Genomic DNA, 23,035 nt, shown 5'->3' with positions numbered 1-23,035 from the left:
TTTTTAATTTTCTGTCTTTTTCCCCTTGATGTGATATTTCACATTCAAGATAATTGAAAGTATTTATCTGTTTTATTAGTTTATTATTAATAACTATTTTACTTCTAACTGGAGTTTGTCCACACAATGCCACTGTTTTAGTTCTATGGATATTTTCATTCCAAATTTTCTCTTTGTAAATTGTCTTCCTTATCTGATATTATTATCTGATTATCTGCAAATAATAGCATATTTATTTTATTTCTTGGAAATTTCTATATCTGGATTATTTAAGGTATTCCACTATATAAATATTAAAAACTGTTGGAGACAGAGCACATCCCTGTCTTACTTTATAGATTGTTTTTCAGACATGTTATGTTTTATGTTTATTTCATTATCTTTGTATATATTCAATATTGTGTGTAATAAAATATTAGCTATATTTATTTTATATAATATATCAAACAGTATCTTTTTTTTTTACTTGGTCAAATGCTTTTTATTTGTCCATTTGTATATATTTTATTTTAAAATTTTAATAATCTCTGATAAAATGTTTTTCCATCAAATTTATACAGTTCAGAGTTTATCCTATCTTCTGCTGATTTGCCTTTTTTTTCCCATTTTACTTGGGTTGTCCTGTAATTCTTTCATTGTTATTATGTCATTTAGAGCATTTTGTAAGTTTTTTGGCTTTTTTATGTTAATATTATCTGTCCAAAGATCTATAAAGGAATCCAAGAATTTTTTTTAATTATTTTGCAATTTATATTTACAGTTTTTTTTTTTTTTTAATATTTGCATTCATGTCATGTGCTTTAGCCTTTTATATGCATTGGGTCTTATTTTGTATATATCAATTTCTAGGTATGACAAATTTTTTCAAGCTTTCTCTGTCTCTCTTTCTAGTTTCTCTTTTGGTTATTGCTCATCTTTATTTATATTCAATTTCATCTTCTTGTTTTTTGCTACTTAACCATCTTTTAAAGGCCAGCTTTATATTTTCAATTATTGTTTGTAATTCATTATCCCATATATGTATTTTTTTTTGTTTCCCTAGACTTTCAAATGCTGCTAATAATTTTTATATTTTTATATTATTTTTTATACTTTTATATTATTCCATTCTTTCTCTGTTTTCATTTTCTTGTATTTTTTCTAAATAGTTATTAATCCTCTGTTGGTATAAATTTCTTATACTCAAATCATTTAGTAGGCTTACTTTGTAATTAGCTTTTGTTTCTCTAGTTTTGTATTTTTTGTGAACAGTTTGATGGAAACCTTAATTTTGCTACACTAAATAATGATCTGTATTTCTCCTGATTTTAACACTTAGGAAGAGGTTTGCTACTTTTTTCATTTGCTATAAAGTAGTCGATACTTGATTTTTGTTCTCCTGTACACCATGTATATTTATGTATATTTTTGTTTGTAAAATGTATTCATTATTTTAAAATTAGTATATATTATAATATATATACTATTTTTTATTTATCACTACTCAGTGATAATTATATTATCACTGAGTCATTTTCCATTTTTGTTTGCTGTTGGCTCTCCAAATTTTTTAATATTATTATTAATTTATTTCATTCCTATTCTGCCATTAAGATCTCCAGCAATAATTATATTGTCATTTAAGATAATAATAAAATATTATATATATTTAAAATATATTCAAAATATATTTTAAATATATAAGATTTGAATAAATTTAAAATATATTCAAATCTTAATTCCACAGTAAAATCAAATTCATTTTTACTGTGGTGTACTAGATATTTATAACGTAAATGATCAAATGATAAAGTGAAAAGATCAAGGAATATAGAGAGAAATGGGAAGAACATCTGTTTAGGATGAAAAGATATCGGCTACCAAAAGAAGTTGATAGATATAGACCAAAGAGAGAGACAGGATGACCAGCGGCAAGATGGAAAGACAAGTGAAATTGGAACAGGCAAATGCCTAATCCTTGAAGAAGACTGTAGTGAATCATGTCTGGATTCTGTGCATAGGTATATCTGATGTGGGTGTGATTATTGAAGAACAGTTCTTTAGTCTTACGTATAAAAGAAGTACAGAATTTCTTATGGATCACAGAAAAGTATTAGTTTTCTTTTTAATTATTCATCATCGATTTCCTGATACGTACCCCCAAGGAATATTCAAGTTAATATGACAGCACTACATGATTAAGGTGACATTATTATTAATATCTTATCAGCAATTTTACTCCATATCAGTCTATTACTTTGTGAGCATGCCAATATTGTCATATCTAAGTTTGCAATTCTAAGGCACTTCTGACTAAATCAATTCACATAGATTTTGGTCATTCTCTGGGTCTCTTTTCTGCCATCAAATACCTGTTTTACTAACCTTTCCTCGCCCATTCTATTTAGCTGGCCAATACCACCTTAGATTAGTTCTGCTGACACATTTTTGAATGCTAATGTCAAGTTCCTTCCTAATATCTTCATTAATATGATTCTGCCACTGGTGCCATCGGTTCACTGCACAAATTTTTCTCAGAAACCTCATATTTGTGGCTTCTAGGCAATCAAATGCTTCATTTCTAACCCAACTCTCAGATCTATAACTTAAAATCTGTTTGAACACCGTCTTGTATACTAGTTTGTTGTTTTGGCTAATTTCTCTCTTATTGCATATAAATTTATTCAGCTGGCTACCCACCATGCCAGCTTTGCTTACAATGTTGTCTATTTCCCAATCAATTTGACCTGTTATCTTTACTAAAAACTGTGTCTAAATAGCTAAAATATTTTAATTGTTCTATAGGATATCCATTCAAGATGCAGCTGAGGTTTTCTATGTGCTTATTTTTGTAATATGAGTCTTTTTATTACTGATTTTCATGCCAAATTTGTTACAGCTGTTATTCAATTTAGTTAGAGAATCCTGGAGACTTGCATGCACTAGGTGAGTACAACATCATATGCATAAAGCAAAGAGCTAAGTTTGACATGTCCAATTTTAATATCAGGCCCAATGCCACTTTCTTTTATAATGTGATCCACATAGATGATGAATAAGAGTGTAGATAATGAGCATACTTGTCTTAGCCCTAATTTTGCATCAAACCATCTTCCTATATTTCCTTTAATTCTAATTGCTGATTTACAACTTAAATGTAGACTATGTATTGCTCTGTATAATGTGTCATTCACTTCATATAATTATACTGTTTGAAAAGCTTTTCTCTGGGCACCTTGTCATATACCTTTTCCAGATCTACAAATCTTAAGTACAGATCCTTGCCATATTCCCACAATTTGTCAGCTATTTGTCTTAAAGTGAAACATGATTTTGACAACCTCTATGTGGCCTGAACCCAGCTTGTTCTTCTCCATGTTTCTCTTCCACAATCCTTCTCAACCTCTTTTCAAGTATGCTTGCATAAATCTTACCAGAAACATTTAGTGGAGAAATTAATCTGTAATTCTCACATTCAGCATTATTCCCTTTTTTATAGATGGATACTATGAGAACTTTACTCCTATCATCAGGAATTTGACCTTGAATCCAGGATCTCTGAATTATGCTGTGTAGCCACTGCAAAACTTTTATCCTCCATATTTAAATATTTTTGGTTGAATATCATCTACTCCAGATACCTTTCCATATTTCAAGACGGTATTTTCTATCTCAAATATCGATATGTAGTCCTCTTTGTATTCCTTCTGAAAATTTCTAGTATTATTCTGTCATTACTTAGTTTGTTTAACAGTTTTTCAAAGTAATTACTCCAGATATCTAGGATATCCTTATCTTCAGTTTTCACCTTTATCATCTTTGATTCCTTTTACAGTACTCTTTCCTCCATTTATAAACTTCTTCAATATCCTTCAGAACAATTTACCACCTTCCTGATATTTATTTTCCATACTCTTACCATGACTTTTATTTAACTACTTTCACACATAGCTTAGCTCTCTTACATTTTCCCCTGTATTCTTTTAGGGTAGCATCTGCCGACTTATTTGCTAGCAACTTTTGGTATGATTTCTTCTTTTCCAGGACTGCCTTTTTAACTTCTTGTATCCACCATGGCGTTCTTATTTTTTATCCTTGCAGACAACTTCACCACATACCTCCCTAGCTGAATCATTTAGTGTCAGTGTCTTCTTCAGAGTTTGCCACTTAGACTCCAAGGTTTGTGTCTTGTTTTCAATTTATTTCATTTTTTTCTTCAGTAATGTTTCTGTATTTGAGTCTACAGATTTAATTATTCAAATTTTAAAAAATAAAATAAAATAGTGCTTAATAATTTTTTAGTAAAGATCCCAATCTTGTTACGACTCAGTTGATATGTGCACAACAGCCAGAGATAAAGCATTGCTGCTAGGCACATGCCTTATTATAGTTATCAATACAGAATGCCTCACTTGATTGAGCTATCCAAAAATCCTCTTTTTTTTTTTTCTTTTTTTAGGGGAAAAATGACCTGGAAAAAAGAGAATTTTTTTCTAAGCACTAACTATAGAAATTAACATTTGAACTGAATTCATTCAACTTAACTAGCAAATAACCTTAGGTTATTCTGTGACTTAGGTGGTTAATTCTGATTGGACACATAGTGCTTGATTTCGACATTAAGACAGTTGAGACTGATTATAATATTTCTCAGAATTAATTCATTATTAAATTTACTTAAATATAATTAATGATATATTTAATTAATATTAATTATATTTAAGTAAATAACTATGTATTTATTTATATTCATTTAATATTATATTTATAATATAAATATCTAATGAATATAATTAAATAATGTTTTTCATGATTAATTCCTGACAGACAAGGGGTTTTTGTTCTACTTTGCACTTTAATTGAGGGTGTTTTGTCCTGGGGAGGTTTTGCTTGGATCTGAGACTGTACATAATTTATAATGAAGATTTCAGGTAATATTCATTAATTTAAGCTAATGTAATATTTTGAAATTTAAGCATTAATTCTGGATTTTCATTTTTGTAATTTTAAGCTGTTCTAGTTCTTTCTGTTGTCTCCCATTATTGTTTGTAATTGTACTTTTTTGTGTCATTCTGTTTCTCATGTTTTATATGTACACGCTGTATATGTCCTGCAATTTCCTTTGTTCTATTTTCTGTGATTTTTTTTTTTATTATTTCTCAAGATTTCCTTTATGTTTCCTGAGATTTTTTTTTTCATTTTTCACAATTCCTTTTGCGTGATTTTCTTCATTTCCTTCATTATATTTGTTGTGATTTCTTTTGTGTTATTTCCCACAATGTCTTTTATGTTAGCTCCTTATAATTTCTTTCTGTTCTTATGATCTCTTTTATTCTATATAGGGACTGCAAATTTTCCAACTTTTCAGTTACCAGTTACCATTTTTTATAAATACTGGATTATTGGTAATTTCTTATATCTTGAAAAAAATTATGTTGATAGATAATAAATATAAATAAATATAGTAATTTTTTTAGATACTGATAAGTCAGTAGTTCGACATATACGTTTTTGCACCACAAGGGTGGTTCAAAACCAGTATATCTCTGGTGTAGTGAATATTTTAGAAAGGTTGGAAAGAACTTGCATACAGATATGGGTGGATAGACAAACTATATTTTGTCTGCAAGGTATACAAAATTTCTAAAACGAACAGCATCAGTTTACTGAAGGGAGGTCATGTTTTTGCAATTTGCTTATATTTTATAACAATATTATGGCCGAGTTGGATAAATGACTGGATACACTACGATGCTGTTGGATTTTGCTAAGGCATTTGGTAGGATACTGCATAAAATGCTGTTGCATAAACTGCAGACTTGGAATATAAACTCTTGATTTGGATAAGTGGATGGTTGACAGACATTTCTCAGAAAATGGTGTTGGCTGTGAATCTGCTTGATTTAAAGTGACCAGTGGTGTGCCCCGGGGTTCAGTCCTTGGGCCCTTATTGTTCAGTCTTTACATTAATGACATTAGGAAGGATCTAACAGGAGATGTTCAATTTTTTGCTGATGATGCAAAGATAGGCATGGCAATCAGGGATGCTACTGATATCCAGCACTTACAGAATGATTTGAAAAGGCTGAAAATTTAGGCAAATGAAAATGGCTGTCAGTTCAAAGTTGGTAAGTGTAAAGTTATTCTATTTGGTGGATGAGATTTCTATTGGCATATTATGTTAGCAGAATTATGCTAGATGAGGTATCTTGACATAATTGTGGATAGGAATTTGACGTTCAAAGGTCATATAGCAAAAATTGCAAATACAACTCAGAGGATAATTGCAATGTTAAAGTGATCCTGGACATGTAAGAATAAGGAAGTTATTTTGCCCCTTTACAAAGTCTTGATAAGACCACACCTTGACTACTGTGGTCTCCTGGGTTCCAAGGGGATAAAGAAGCTATGGAAAGGGTGTAAAGAAGAGTTACAAAGATAATATCGAGATTATGGAATGTAGATCATGAGGACAGATAGAGTCTATGTGGACTACAAACTCTGGTTAACAGGAGAAAGAGGAATGATATGTTAAGTTTGATTGCAGTTAAGAAAGGGGTAAGAGCTACATTTTTCTGCCACAGAAGATGGAATAGTTTGCCTTTTGAAGTGGTAAATGCATGTAGTGTGAATGAGTTTAAGGGAATGTATGATATCTGGTTTGGATGATGTATTGCCTCTCTCAGTGAGTCCTTGACCCCCTGGAGGTCTTAAATAATAATTTTATTGAACATAAAATGACATAAAAAAACAAAAAAAAATATTCTAAAGAAAAATATTAATAGTATAAATTATAAATTAACCAAATTTTTACCTCAAAACATAAAAACATTAAAAATCTGGAAGACACATACATAACTCAACAAACTTTTTTCATTTAGTGTCCTCTTTATTAAAATGAACATGTAGAAAAACATAACTTTGCGTGGCTATGGTCCCCTTAATGTAAACCTAATTTGTATTATTATTAACATCTGACCTTCATGGAGTCAAAAGACTCATCGTGGGAGGTTCATACTCTCATGCAAAGAGATAATCAAACTGCCTTAAATCCATTCATAGTTTCTGCACTCCTGCACTCACCACTTACAATGCATTCCACTCTGCAAACGCTCTCTTTGCAAAGAACCTTCTTCTCACTCCCCCTGCTCATACCATCATACCTCCGATGATAGTGTCTTGTCTCTCTACTCTTTGAAAAACCTCCTCCACATTGATCTGGTACCAACCCTTAGCAATGTATATGCCTCACTCGTATCCCCTCATATCTGACATTCCATAGACCTGACACTGACTTAGTAGCTTCTTTGGACCCTCTTCAAAACATCCTCATCCCCTTGAAAATCAGATGACCAAATCGGTGCACAGTAGTTCATATGTGGCCTGATGATAGCGTTTTGTCTCTCTCTACTCTATGAAAAATCTCCTCCACATTGATCTTGTACCAACCCCTTACCAACGTATATGCCTCAATCATATCTCCTCACCTACTTGCTTCTGCATATCAATGTTTTTCTCATTACTGCCATACCATGTTGTGATATTCTTACAGTTTTACCAGTATGACTACTAAAACTTCTAGTCTCTTCCACGATCACGCCTAGATCTCTCTCTTTTGCCTCCTTCAAAATTTTCCTATCAATTTAAATACCCTGTATTCCAATAACCTTGCTTACCAAATTTCAAGACCTTGCACTTTGCAACATTAAACTGATAGCCCCACTCACATAGTCTATTGAGATCCTCCTGCAAGGCCACAACATCTGCTCTACTTTTCATAGTTCTTATCAACTTTGCATCATCAGCAAATGGTTGCATATCTCTAGTTAAGCCAGTCCCAATGTCATTAACATACAAGTTAAACACTAATGTAGTGATCGTCCTCTTTTGGGATACCACTACTCCATATACCACCTGCTGATATCTCTCTGACAGCCAGTCAGCTATACGATGAACTAGCCTGTTATCTAATCCCATCTATTTCAGTTTAGCTACCAACTTGTCATGCGGCAGTCTATCAAAGGCCTTTTAAAAATCCAAGTATATCACTGTATATGCATCTACTTTATCCAGTGAATTTGTCATCTTGTTGTAATACATAAGCAGATCACTAAAGCATGACCTTCTCCTAACAAATCCATGCTGACAATAAAAAAATAGTGGTATTATGAGTAAAAGTTCTCGGCCTAAAAATGAATTTATAATTTCAAAATAATTTTTATTTTTCAACATAATCCCCCTTAAGACTAATACATTTATTCCAGCGATGCTCCCGCACCATTATCCCGTCCCTGTAGTAGTTCTCAGTAAGATCTGCAAAATACCCCTCTACAGCTGCGAGGAAGAGTTTTAGTTTTGGGAAGAGATAGAAGTCAGAAGAAGCCAAATCTGGTGAATAGGGATATGTTCCAAAAATTCACAGTGCAGATCCCTTAATTTTCCCAATGCCAAAAACACCTTTGTGGGCAGGTGTATTGTCCTGATGAAAGATGATTTTTTTTCTTCTGCAAACCGGGTCTTTTCTCCTGAATTTTTTGTCTAGTCTGGTTAAAAGATCAGAATAATATTCCCCGGTTATTGTTTTACCCTTTTCAAGATAATTAATAGACAAAATGCCTTTAGCATCCCAAAACACCAATGCCATGACCTTTCCTGCTGATGGAACCGACTTTGTCTTCTTTGGTGCTGAACAACTGGCTTCTGTCCACTGTTTTGACTACTGTTCGGATTCTGGTGTGTAATGGTGAATCCAAGTCTCATACATAGTAATAAATCAACACACAAAATCAGTTTTATTCTTGTTAAAACGTTCCAAGTACTGTTCAGAGATTATTGTGCAGGTGCGTTCTGTGAGCAAACGCAGCACCCATCTTGTACAAAGCTTTTTCATTTGCAATTCTTCATGCAAAATATATCCTACACATTCTTTTGAAATGTCTATAGTCTCACCAATTTCACTCACTTTGACTCGCCAGTCATCCAATACCATATCATGCACTTGATCAATGATTTCTGGTGTTGTTACACTTTTTTGGACGACCTTCACGTGGATCATCCTCAAGGCTGGTATGGCCACGTTTAAACTCGGCAGCCCATTTCTTAATTGTCAAAAACGAAGGAGAATGGCCATAAACTTTTATGAACTTCGAATGAATTTCTTTTGGCATTAAATCTTTTTTTATAAAGAATTTTATAACCACACGATACTCAATTTTATCCATTTCAAGGGATACTTTTGCTCCAGACAGCTATATAAAACAAACTACTTGATAGAATGACTTGCAATTTCACATGGATGCTTATGACAGATGTACCAACTTAGAAAAAAAAAAATCTTGCCAATAGTGTTGTCATCTGTGGTTGAGGCTAAGAACTTTTCAGACCACCCTCGTATTAATCCATTTCTGAATCCTAGTCCTCACTGATTTCTCTAACACCTTAACAACTCCAGGCACTCAGATTGATCTATATTGTAGCCTCAGTCTTATCTCCTCCTTTGTGAAGTGGAACAATTTTTCCCACCCTCCATTCCTTTGGGACTCTCTCTGTCGCAATACTTATGTTAAACATGTGTGCCAAAGGTGCCATTAATTACCTAGAGCAGGAGTTGGCATTGCAGCACCCGCAGTGAATTTTAGTGTGCTCTCAGAGAAATTATTGTAAACTGCTTTATTTGTGCCTATTAAGACAAGAGACCACTGATCATAAGTAGTTTGAGTTGTTGACGTCATCTAGTTATCAATGCAATCGCTCTCACTACCCTTCACACTAATTCTAAATGTTGTTAGAATCCTTTGTTTTTTAGTATGTGTGTTTGTTGAATCACTCCCGCTATCAGTGCAAATATAAAATCCTTTGTTTACAAAGATATTTTTAACCCTTTATAATGGATAAATATGAAAGGAAAAGAACGTACTATTTTAATGATGATTGGGAGGAAGAGTATTGCTTTATCAATCTTAATGGCAAATGTATTTGTTTATTATGCAATAATAGTGTGGCTATTTCTAAAATAATTAATATAGAAAGAAATATATTACAAAACCATTCATACCAATTTTAATTTTGACTATCCCATGAAATCCGAAATAAGAAAAAAAAAGATTTTATATTTGAAATCATCCATTACTAAACCGCAAAGTTTTTTTACTAAACTGTTGCACCAGTCAAAAGCATCAATAGTTGCATCTTTTAAAATTTCGCATTTGCTAGCTAAGAAGAAAAAACCATTTAAAGATGGAGATTTAATTAAAGAAGCTATGTTAGAAGCTGCAGATTCACTTTTTGAAGATTTCAAAAATAAAACCAAAATAGTTTTGGCTATAAATACATTGCAGTTATCAGCAAGAACTATAACTAGAAGATTTGAATCAATTGCAGTTTATTTAGAAACAGAATTAGCAAATGATATGGAAAAATGTGTTTTCTTTTCGCTACAGCTGAATGAATCGATAGACATAACAGATACATCACAATTAGCAATTTCAGTGAAAATGGTATTTGATGATTTTTCTACAAAAGAAGAATTTCTTAAAATTCTTCCATTGAAGGGGCACACTAGAGGAGAGGATATATTTTCCGTTTTTAAAGATTTTGTACTATACAAAAAATTACCAATTCACAAATTGACTTCAATTACTACTGACAGTGCACGAGCAATGACTGGTAAGGAAAATGGATTTATTGGCTTGTGCAGACAGGACCCTTTATTTCCTAAATTTATTGCATATCATTGTCTTATTCATCAGGAAATGTTATATGTTAAAACTGTCAATTGTAACAAAAATTATTAATTCGATAAAATCAAAAGCAACTCAACATAGGTTATTTAAATTACTTTTGAAAGTGAAAATGCTGAAAATGACATACTATTACATACTGTTCAGTGAGGTGGTTGAGCAGAGGTAAAATACTTGAGCTATTTATTATTCTTTTGCTACAAATAAAATAATTTATTACATCAAGAGGCGATTTTTACGAAGAATTAGAAAATAAAAATTGGTTAATAGATTTTGGGTTTCTAACAGATATAATGGCAAAGTTTAACAATTTAAATCTACAATTACAAGGGAAAAATTCCCATATTGCTGATATGATTAATGCAGTCAATGCTTTCAAGTATAAGTTGGAACTGTTGAAATCCCATCTGATGAAAAATTCGTTGTCACATTTTCCAAATGTAAAACATACCGATGAAAGTTTGAATAATGAAACATTTAGCACTACATCGTATATACAAATCATAGACACACTGTTAGAAGAGTTTTCTTCCCGCTTTCAAGATTTTGCGACTTTAGAACCTGTTGTTAGATTTTTCCTAAATCCGTTCAACGTTACTGAAGATGATATACCTGCTAAAATTTCCAATTACTTCGAGCTAAGTAATACAGAAGACTTTCTTGAATACAACATAATTTTAAAAGTTGATGACAAAATGTTCTGGAAGTTAGTAGATAGAAATACTTTTCCTATTCTGAGAAAATGCCTGCTAAAAATTTATTCATATTGTACAACTACATGCAGCTGCGAGACCCTGTTTTCAAATATGGCATATTTGAAATCAAAATATCGATCTCAACTTACAGACTCGCATTTGGATAATTGTTTAAGAGCAGGTACCTCAAACTATATGCTTGATTATAAAAAATTAGCAGATGATGTACAAGGCCAGGTTTCTCATTAAATCCTATTGAATTTATATTTTTTGTATTCATTTATTATTTTATTTTTTATGGTATTTTATATTCATTCATATATGACAAAAAATATCTTGTAAAAGCGAGTTAAATAATGCTATAATTTGAAATCTTATATTAAAATTTTATATTGTGCTCTTCGTATTAAAAAGGTTGCCGACCTCTGACCCAGAGCATTCCTTCAAGACACGATTATATATTGTCAAGTCCTACTGTCTTATTAATATCGTTTACTTAATTCCTCATATACCTCTTGCTCATTCACCATCAGTCCCTCCTCTACCATATCCTCGACACTACAGTTTCTAATGATGTCACTGTTACAAGGATGAAATAAGCTGATAAACTGCTCATCAAATACTTCAATACTGATTACCAATCTGCCAGTGTTATCAACTATCATCATCACCCTCCTTCCATAGTCTTTTTTTTCCTTCTACTTGCCACATATCGAAAGAACTCACTAGGATATTGCTTAGCTTGATTCGCTAATTTCTTCTTATATTGCATTTCTGCTGCCTGTACAAGCTGAGTCACTTCCTGGCCTGCTCTTTGTACTCTTCATGCAATTGATTATTACAAACATTCATGTTGTGCTGCCTCGATAGTGTCCTCTTCTTCCATGCTTAATTTCTTCATTCATCCATTTTACTCCTACATTATTTAGCCTTTTCAGTTTTGGAATGTACTGAGGCATTGGTGCTGTTAAATAGTTCTTGATCAATGGCCAAGCATCATCTGTCTCCTTTCTACTCAACTCCTTTTCACATGCTATAGCATCCAGGTGATCACTTCATCATTTCTCTCACCAACCAGGGAAAGATTAGATAATTTCTCTGTTACATATTGCCAAAGGTGGTTGTTGTTGTTGTTGTCTATTATGAATTCTAGAAATTCATTCTTATTATTCCCTAATGCTCTCTCTTCATTCAGCTCAATACAGCCTGAATTAAAATCATCCAATAATGATCCCAATGCTTTTTTTGGGAAAACCACTGGTGTCAGTATGCATTTGTTGCTAGCAGGAAGAGTTGAATAAAATGGGATTCCAGATCCGTATATATCATGTGGTGTCAGTGTAGGATATCTTCTATTTAGCGATATCAGATTATCTTACATTATTTTTATAGGGGTGGACGACTTTAATTTAATATTAAATAATTAAAAAGGAAAGGATAGCTTTTGGTTTTATTATTTATCATATATGTAAACATTTCTTAAATGTATAACAAAAAATTCATTATTTCTTCTATAATTAGAAATTTTCATATAAGAAATCTTTGTATACTTACAGCCTGTCAAAAACTGTTTGATTGTGATATTTATTTTTAAAAAGGACTCGCCTCTAATTTAGTTTTTTTTGTTTCTGCAATATAAACTTATGAGAAGAAAATATTGCACTTTTTGATGATGTTTTCATGCCACTGAAGAACTGCAGTCTTGTTTACAACAAGCGACTTTCATCTCACCATCATACTTACCTCTTCAGGCAGTAGTGCACTTGTGCAAAGATTGTACTTCCGAAGAGGTAGTTGAATTAGAGAGTGAGAGAGAATAACAAAACAGCTGTGGTGTTGATTAGAACAGAGACAGTGTTCTAAAAAAGTTGGAAGTTTAGAGGAAAAATACGAGGGTTGTTTGAAAAGGAAGACCCCCAAATGAAAGTGCGTGAGATTGCTTAGATTGTAGTCATCTCAACTGAACGGGTGTATAATATCCTGCATGAAAATTTTGGGATTCCAAAGGAATTATCATGATAGACTATTTGGAAAAGGGTAGGACAATAACAGGAGTCTATTATGCATCATTGTTTGACTGTTTAAAAGAAGAACTGAAGAAAAATGGACAAGATTGGTGCACAAGAAAGTGCTCTTTCATCAAGACAGTGCACCATCCCACACATTGGCCATCGCAATGCGAAAATTGCACAAATTGAGGTTCGAATTGTTTCCACGTCCACCGTATTCTCCAGACTTGGCCACGTGTGACTTCTTTTTGTTTCCAAACTTAAAAATTTGGCTGAGTGGGAAAAAAATTTCTTCAAACGAGGATGTCATCAAGGCTGTCAATGACTATTTTGCACAATTTGACAAAACCTACTTTTTAGCTAGGATGAAAAAATTGGAAACTCGCTGGACCAAATGCACCTTGATGGAGACTATGTTGAGAAATAAAGGTGATTTTTTCCAAAAAAAATGTGTTTAACTTATTTTATTACCAAACTTTTCAAACAACCCTCCTAGAGTTAAAAGGAATTCTCAAGCTAAAAAGGTGAAAAAGAGGGTTATGTCTGAATCAAATAGTTATGATATATTATTATTACATATTTTTTTTTATATGAAGCTAAGATTCATATAAAATTCTTGTAAAAAATGGCTACAATAAAAAACAGTTCACAAGATCCTCCATAAAAATACCACTAGAAACAAAAAATATTACAAGAATGTCATAGCCATATACCCTATATTAGAGGCATTTTGGAAAAAATAGACAGAACATTACTCAAATACAACATTAAGATGACCTTCAAATCCCCCAACAAAATTAAGAAATTTACTTAGCTCGTCCAAAGATCCTCTTCCACACCTGGCCTATCCAGGGGTTTACAAAATCCGATGTACCCGCAACCTACCTTGCATAGGAGAAACAGGATGCATTATCCCAATCAGAAAAGATGAACAAACGGCACATTAAATACCTCCACTATGGTAAAACAGGCCTATCAGATCACGCACTCCAAACATGCCACAGAAATGACTGGAAAGGCACCAAGTCCCTATACTGCACCTGGTTTGAGAGAAAATTCAAAGAAGCTTGTGAAATGCTAAAACATTATCCAAACCTGAACAAAATGATGGATTAATCATTCCAAGAATGTGGAGGAACCATCTGCAACCCTTATAGCCAGAACAAGCCTGGAAGAAAATCTCAATACAAGAGGACTTTAGAAATGTTTAATGTAGTTCCGTTTTTAATTTAATTTATTTGTATTTTAATTTAATTTAATTAATTTATTTATTTTTATTTTAGTTTATTTATTTATTTATTTATTTAATTTTTTTTTTCCCCAGAAGAGTGCTAGGTTAAAAGATTAACAAGCACCTAGATTCATTTTACCTTTGTATAGTGCAGTGTTATGTAGCTTGGATCTTATACATATGTATTTTTCCTGATGATGACCTGAATACAGAGGTTAAAACGTCGAATGTTACTGCCTAATGTTAAGCAAAATAATTATTCTAACACGTGTATTGTGTGCCCATAAATTCTTCACTATGAATATTTTAGTTAAGCACGGTAAACCCAAAAGAGATGAATTGTTTTGTGTGTTTAAGGATAACAAAAAGTTTCCATAAGGAAAAAGGGAACTTTAAAATTAACTTTGTATTTCAAGGAAATAAAAAAAATGAGCTGATATTGCAGAGAAGATATGAAAGAAGAAATATGTTCTTTTTTAAGAAAAGGTGTGCACAAATTATTTTCTTGTTTTAAAAGAAAAACAGGTATGAGCTAAGTAATTTACATTTTAATAGCTATTATTGAGAGCAGAAGAAACTCTGTCTTATTATTCTCATCAAATCCTGTGATCTTGAAGAGAAGAAATCTTGTGTGTTGTTTATGTTCTTTAACTGTGTTAAAATTTTGGGCCCTTTTTTGTCTTTAGGTTCATTTATGATGCAAATTTGTATATAGCACTTGTAAAACATAAACATTTTACACAAACTGTTAAGGCAATACTATAAATCTACACTAATATTCATTTTTGTAAATAAAGATATTGTTTTTGAATTTTCTTTGTCTCTCAGTCAATCTCTTAACTTATTATAATAATAATATCCTGGATCCAAATCCGTGATATTAACCACTCAGGCAGGTCAACTCTGGTATATAATGACAACCAGGGAAAAGACAGACAACACATCATTGTTAATAAAGGTGCTGGTATGCTGTACCATTGTGTACCAATAGTATAGCGTGCACTGATGATCACCCTTCGCATGCTTACCAAGCCAAGTTGCTTATACATTTCTTTGTCTCCACCCTTCACATTCCCTAGCCTGTTGTAACACCCAGCCAAATATCTCATTCCATCAACCTTCACCTCACACCATAATGCTTCACTTTTTTCTCCCTTGTATCTCAATCTTGCATAGTCATAATTCCCCAGCTACCATTAGCAGCACTCCTCCCTCCCCTCCCTTCTTGCAAAAAACATCATATCCTTCCATTTCCATTCCTGTTAAGATATCATTCTCATCCAACCATTTTTTCACTTATTCAAACTATTTTCAGGGGCAAATAAACTCAGTCAACGGGAGAATTTCGTCTCTCTCTTATTTCTGATATTCCTGGCATTCCTAAATAAGCATAAAAATTCATTTCTTGGCCTATAATGAGTTCTACTCTTGCTGCACCTCATCTATGATTTCACACCTGCTCCTGTCTGCTTACCCTTTGTCCTATATACACCCACTTCAAAGACTCAACTATCGCATGTAATCCAGGACATTTCATTCCTATGCTGATCATCCCCCATACATACATTCATTACTATTTTCAGAATGCACTCTCCTTATACTGTGTCTCACTGACCTCCCTAGCCCATCCTGTTTCTCTATCCAACTTGCATTCTTGTTCTCATGTTATCATCATTCACAATCATATCGGTCTCACCTGGTCCATTCTCCTGCTTATTCACATCATCACTATCTTCTGCTGATGTCCTGCCTACATCACTCTACACTTCCTCCCAGCAGCTGCCTTTCCAGATGATTCACTTTTTGTACAAATTAATCTTGCACTGGAACAAGAGCCCTCTCATATCCAACATTTGTTGGTTAGCTGGTCATTAGCAATCAAAAGCCATTTGATAAATTTTTCTTCTTGAAAATATTTCACTTCCTTTCTAATAAGTTGTTAGGTCTTTTGCATGTTTTTTGATTTTGAGTTAGATCTTCACAAGCTACTTTGGCTTTTTTTTTTCTTTATCTCCAGTTGAAATTTTCCTTCATTAATTACTCGGTTGATGTCGAAGGTACTGAATCTGAAGTCACAGCATCCTCAGACACCAAATATATAATATATAAATATATGTTTACTAAATAGGAACCAATCCCATGCAATTATGCATGCTGCTATAACAGAAAAATAGTAATCAATTATTTTGTTCAAATATGACCTAATTTTTGATAGAGAACCAAAATCAGTTTTAACATTGATAATTTTAATTGAAGGTGCTGTATCATCATATTATTCTTTACTTCCTATTAATAAGTTAATTTTACCTAGCTTTTAAGGTGGTTTGTAAGCTGCTAGTACTTCCACCAACTTCTTCGATTTTTTTTTTTTTTCAGCACTGTTTACATGGATAGTGAATTTTTATCCTTGCCTGCAAAAAAAAAAAACTGTTCAACATCTCCTGTTATCAAATATCAAGTCACATCTAATAGTCTAATTCTTCCCTTTAACTTTTCACTGTTTGACCCAATATGTAAACACTGGCTCTACTCACTGCTCTCTGAATATTTAGCACAGAATATAATTTTGTCGTTAACATATGTTGTCAAAATATTTGAATACTTTAATTTGGGGGGGGGTCATTTTTTTGTTTTGGGATATATTAGAAACCAGTATTTAAAGGAAAATCCTATTTTTTGTTTGTATATTTAAAACTATGTAGATGATCCCTTTAGTCGGAAAGACTCGCATTCGAACATGATAAGAGGAACCTTTATCAGGTATTTTCAAACAAATGGTGAGTTAGCCAGTCTCGTATGGAGATGGAGGCTTCTCTCCCTGAAACTCGGGCTTTTCATCCCTTGAAACTTGCAAACCTGCTCGTGAACACATCTATAAGCAGAGAATACAGATGCAAGAGATTAGAGCCTGACCATCTTATCTTTCTACTGCATATTTTGGATCTCAGCTAGAAATTTATAATACTCAACCTCCTGGATGGAGATGACACTTGACAGAATGTATTTAAATTAGCCAATAATAATAAGTACCAAACTTCGTAACTGCAAGTTTTAAATACAGTAAAAAAAAAACATTAAACATTGTATTTAGACAATTAGAATAATTAGAGTATTTAGTGTAATTACAGACAACTAGAATTTATGTCACTGTATAGTGAAAAATAGCTTTCTTCCCACAGTCACCATACTACACAGATACAAACAAATCTACGAGAGGTTTCCGAAAAAATAAGGTAACACATCTTTTTTCTTAATAATGCTGAAAGGGAATGAGATAAAACACTGTGGAGAGATAGAGCCATTAATAACATTCAAAAAGACTACCATTGCAATATGGCACTATTATCTCACAGCTTATTCCAGTTACAAGATGGCAGCTACCATGCAAATATGGTCTAAAACAGGTGTCTGTGAAGTTATTTGATTTTGTTAGCAAAAGGGGCTTCAAGTTCCATTCACCGTGAACTGGTTGCTGTGCATAGCAAAAAGGTGATTTCAAAGAAGCAAGTATGTTCTTGGTGCAATGAATTTAACACCCCCAACCGGCCAGGACATATAAATATATACGTCCAGATAAATCTGGATACGATTCTGTAAATTGGTCTCACTATTTCATCCACCTCGGCCACTAGAGTGATTAAAGCAGGCCTTGGTGACATTGAAGATCAGGCAGGCAAGTCTTCATCAAGCAAAACAGAAGACATCATTTTGCATATTAAGGGTATCGTTCTTGAAGAACCAGTGAATGAATTTGCACTAATGGTGAACCTGAGTAAGTCCACTGTTTACAATATTGTTCACAATGTCCTTGACTTTCAAAAGGTGTGCTCCTGCTAGAGAATGTCTGAAAAATCTGTTGCAATACAGCAACAAAGGTGAGGATTTTCTTGCTTGCCTAGTCACAGGAGACAAAATGCGGCTTTCATCACTTTACCCCAGAGAGCAAACAAGACTCCATGATCTGGAAACATCCACAATCTCATGTGCACAAGAAATTCAGAACTGTTCCCATTATCCGAAAAGTCATGGTCGCAGTGTTCCAGGATTGCCAAGGTGGCATGTTGGTAGACTTCTTGCCAAAGGGAGGAGCAATTAGTGCTTTACTGTGCAACATTGAACAAACTGAAAGCCAACATTCAGGACAAACACCCAGGACTCCTGACGAGCAGCATTAATTTGGTGCACGACAATGCTACTCTACGCACTGCACACACCACTCATGAGAGTGGTTGTGCGGTAATCATGGGAAAACTCTGCCACTCCCCCCCCCCCCCAACAGCGCAGACTTAGCACCTTCAGATTTCCATTTTATCGGCCTCAAGAAACTCCTTTCCAGAAGCTATTTCACTACAGGTGGTTCATCAAGCGGTGCAATATTTACTGGATATGGGCACGGACTTCTTCAGTATTTGTATTGATACAGTGATCTGTCATTGGTACAGGTGCATCAGTAAATTTGGAGACTTTTCAGAGATGTAGTGCATGCATGTTTACTTATTCTTGGTGTATAATTTCCACTTCCTATTACTAAACATCCTTGAGAAGAAAAAAAATACGTTACCTTCTTTTCGGAAATCCCTCGTAAGTAAAAATGATATTGTAGCATTAAATTAAGTACAATCTCCTAACAAACTATTTCAAAGTAATTGTTAAAGGAAATTTATTCATTCATATACATGGTACTTCACTAAGTGCAGAAACAAATGGATTTATATAATGCAAATTTTCAAAAGCAATTACTTTTTTTTTCTTTTTTCTTTTTTTTAAATAATATAATGTTATATCATTTTAATAATGATAATGTACCATTAAGATCATTCATGAATACTATTGTTAGAAATCTTTTCTTCAAGGTTTAGGCATTTGCCTGTTCTGGCTTTGCTGGTCTTTCCATCTTGCAGCTGGTCTTCCTCTCTCTCTCTCTCTCTCTCTTGTCTATATTTATTCACCACTTTTGGTAGCTCATATCTTTCCATCCTGAAAAGATACTCTTTCCATTTCTCCTTATATTCCTTGATTTTTGCATTTACATTGTAAATATCTAGCTCTCGTCTGATGTCTTCATTTTTTGTATGGTCTAATTTGTGCATCCTTTAATCCTCTTAAAAATCTAATTTCTGCAGCTTGTATTTTACTTTCAGCTTTCTTTTTAACAGTCCATATTTCTGAACCATATAATAGAGTGGGAGTGGCCATTACTTTATAAAATTTTAGTCAAGTTTCTTGTCTTGATTTTTTATTCAGTGTCCTTTTAATCATTATACAGATTTTCTGAAATTTCTTTATTTTTTCATTATATCTTTATCTTTTAGATATGTTATTATGCAACCTAAATAATTAAACTGTGTCACCTGTTCTATTATTTTATTTTCTATGACTATTTTTGATCTAACATGATCTCAACCTATATATGTAATAATGACTTTTGCTTTCTTTTGAGAAATTTTAAATTGCATTATTGGCTTATTTTGTTGAATTCATAAACTGATTTTTGAAAGTCATCTTCATTGTCGTGTAATGTAATCTAATCATCTACATACAGCATTGCATTGATAACATTTCTTCTGGTTAACTGACGTTTTATTGTTGTCTTCCATATTTTAATAATGTGATCAGTATATAGTTTGAATAGAGATGGAGATAATTAATTTTAATTTTAAGAATCTGTGGTGTAAATATTCTCCACCATATTTCCAAAGCTCTGTATTTATGCCATATCTTTTTCTAGATTTTTAATATTTCATTTTTCTTTCCAAGTACTTCGGAGGCTGCTCTGTATAAATTACCTTTATTAAAGTTTTCAATTCTTCTATATCTTCATTGATTTTGGCTTCTTTTAGGTAATATGTTAATCGTGATAGCATTCTAATGCTTTCATCTTGTAATAGATATATTTGGTATATTTGTTCTATTGTTGTTTTTTTTTATTTACTTCCTTTCTCCATTTTGTTAGTATTTCTGTTTTAGAAATAAAACAGAAATACTAACAAAAAATAAACTGCTAAGTAATGATCTGAAAAAATTTCATTTCCTCTGTAAACATGCACATCTCTTGCATGTGGAGCTAGTTTATGATTAGTAATGATGTAACCAATTATAGACCTTGTTCCTCTGCCTTTCCAAGTATATTATTTATGTTCTTTTTTTTTTTTTTTGAAAAAAAATACTAGTTATTTTAAAATTATTGAATACAGAAGTCTAATAATTTTGATCATTGTTATTCATGCAGAGTTCTCCATATTTTCTTAAGAAAATTGGGATTGGATTATTTCCAACTCTAGCATTAAGATCTGCTCAGTGGCGGCTCGTACATAAGCACTGCCACACTGCAGCATCCCAAAGGAAAAAATTAAAAAATTAAATTTTGTTTGTGTTTATAAATAATAACAATGCTTACAACATTATATAAATGCAATACAACATGTTAAAGGTTACAGCTTATGTTTTGACATTGATTGAATAGTTAATAATTGGAATTGTTCGATTAACGCTTTAGATTACGAAACAAATGCACTGCGATCTAATGCAGTGTCGGAATTATCACATTCGGCCAATTGCAGCTAGACTCGCCAATATTCGTTTGCGCTTCTCATTGCACGTTACAAGTAATTTCGACACTGCTCGTTTGGGCAGTCTATCGTATGCTTGCGCACGTTATTTCTGTGAGATACAAAACTTTTATTATTGGTGCGTGTTCGTGGTGAGGGTGAACTATTTTTTGTAAATCTTATTTTATTTAGTTAAAACAACATATTATTATTATATGTTATTTTAACTTGTATCTATAATAAATAAATAATAATATATATTATTTATTTATTATAGATACAAGGTTGAATTATGACGAGTGTCTGTTGAAAATATGAAAATTATATTTTTTCAATTATCATTACACGAAACAAATGCACTGCAATCTAATGCAGTGTGAGAATTATCACGCCAATTGCAGCTAGACTCGCTGATATTCATTTACGCTTGTCATTGCACGTTACAAGTGATTCCGATACTGTTCATTTGGGCAGTTTCGCTTACAGATAAATTGTATGCATATGCGTGTTATTTCTATGAGATACAAAACTTTTATTATTGGTGTTTGTTCGTGGTGAGGGTGAAATATTTTTAATAAAGCAATTTTTTAATATGTAAAATTTTTTTTTAATAAATTGGTTACTGATTAGGAAGAAAAGATTTTTATTTTATTTTTTTTATTTTTATTTTTTTTTTTTTTTGTATATGCAGCACCCCCACTTAAAATTTTCACTGGCTGCCAATGGATCTGCTATTAATATATAGTCATTTTTATTACATTTATTTAACTGTTTTTGTAGTTCCTCATAAAATTGTTTCAGAGTTCTCTTTTCTACCTTCTTCAGGGGTATATACAGTATTCCTATGATATTTATGTTGCTTCTATTTCTTTTTATTTTAACTGTTTTATTTTATTTTATTTTTTATTATTAATTTAAATGGCCATACCAAAACTCGGATATGTTTAGAAATAAGAAATTTTTATTAAATAATTATTTTTAATTTAAAATCATTACTATTAGAAATAAGTCTACTGAATTAACAGCTTATAAAAATGTGCCCTCCAGAAGTCAAGGGGACATGTTATATGGTGAAGTGAATTCCCACCTGATTGGCAATGTGCACAAGACACAGCCTGCTATGAACACATTAATTTTACAAGTTACCAGTACTACGTAGTTAAATTAATAACTAAGGGAGGTCATGTTTTAGCAATTTGCTCACATTCTATAACAATGTTACCATTGAACTATATAAGGGGAATGGATCGACCATGATACTTCTGGATTTTGCTAAGACTTTTGACAGAATACAGCATGGCAGACTGCTGCATAAATTGGAGCAAATGGGCTTGGGTTATATCCATGCTAATGTAGAATATTAGCCATCCTCTTATCCATGCTAATATTCTATATTAGCATGGATAAGAGGATGGCTGACTGACAGAGATCAAGAAGTGGTATATGGGGAATGTGAGTCTGCAAGATTTAAGGTAACTAGTGGTGTACCACAAAGATCAGTGCTTGATCCACTGTTATTCAATCTGTATATTAATGATATTGGGAAGGATTTGACAAGCGACATACAGCTATTTGCTTATGATGCAAATATAGGTAGGATAATCAGGAATGCTGCTGATATGCAGTACTTGCAGGATGATTTGAATAGGCTGGAGTTGTAAGCATGGGAAAATGGGTGTCAGTTCAATGTTAGTAACTGTAAATTCATTCACTTTGGCGTCATTAGATATCTAATGTAGTATTATATTGGTGGGATCAGGCTAGAAGAAACTGATGGGGCTAGGGATCTTGGAGTATTAATAGATAGGAAGTTGAAGTTCGGAGGCCATGTGGC

At 32.6% G+C, this 23,035-nt stretch overlaps 1 protein-coding gene across 1 annotated transcript in view; it reads left to right on the top strand.

The window, feature by feature from the left end:
- LOC150094437 (uncharacterized) overlaps positions 1-23,035 on the top strand; it is a 230,436-nt gene that overhangs the window by 179,239 nt on the left and 28,162 nt on the right. The gene's annotated exons all lie outside the window — the stretch shown is intronic.

The sequence above is a fragment of the Typopeltis vanoorti genome, chromosome 22 (assembly GCF_054136105.1).
Source record: "Typopeltis vanoorti isolate ZY-2024b chromosome 22, IOZ_Tvanoo_1.0, whole genome shotgun sequence".
Lineage (NCBI taxonomy): Eukaryota > Metazoa > Arthropoda > Arachnida > Uropygi > Thelyphonidae > Typopeltis > Typopeltis vanoorti.
This window is presented reverse-complemented; position numbering and strand designations above follow the sequence as displayed.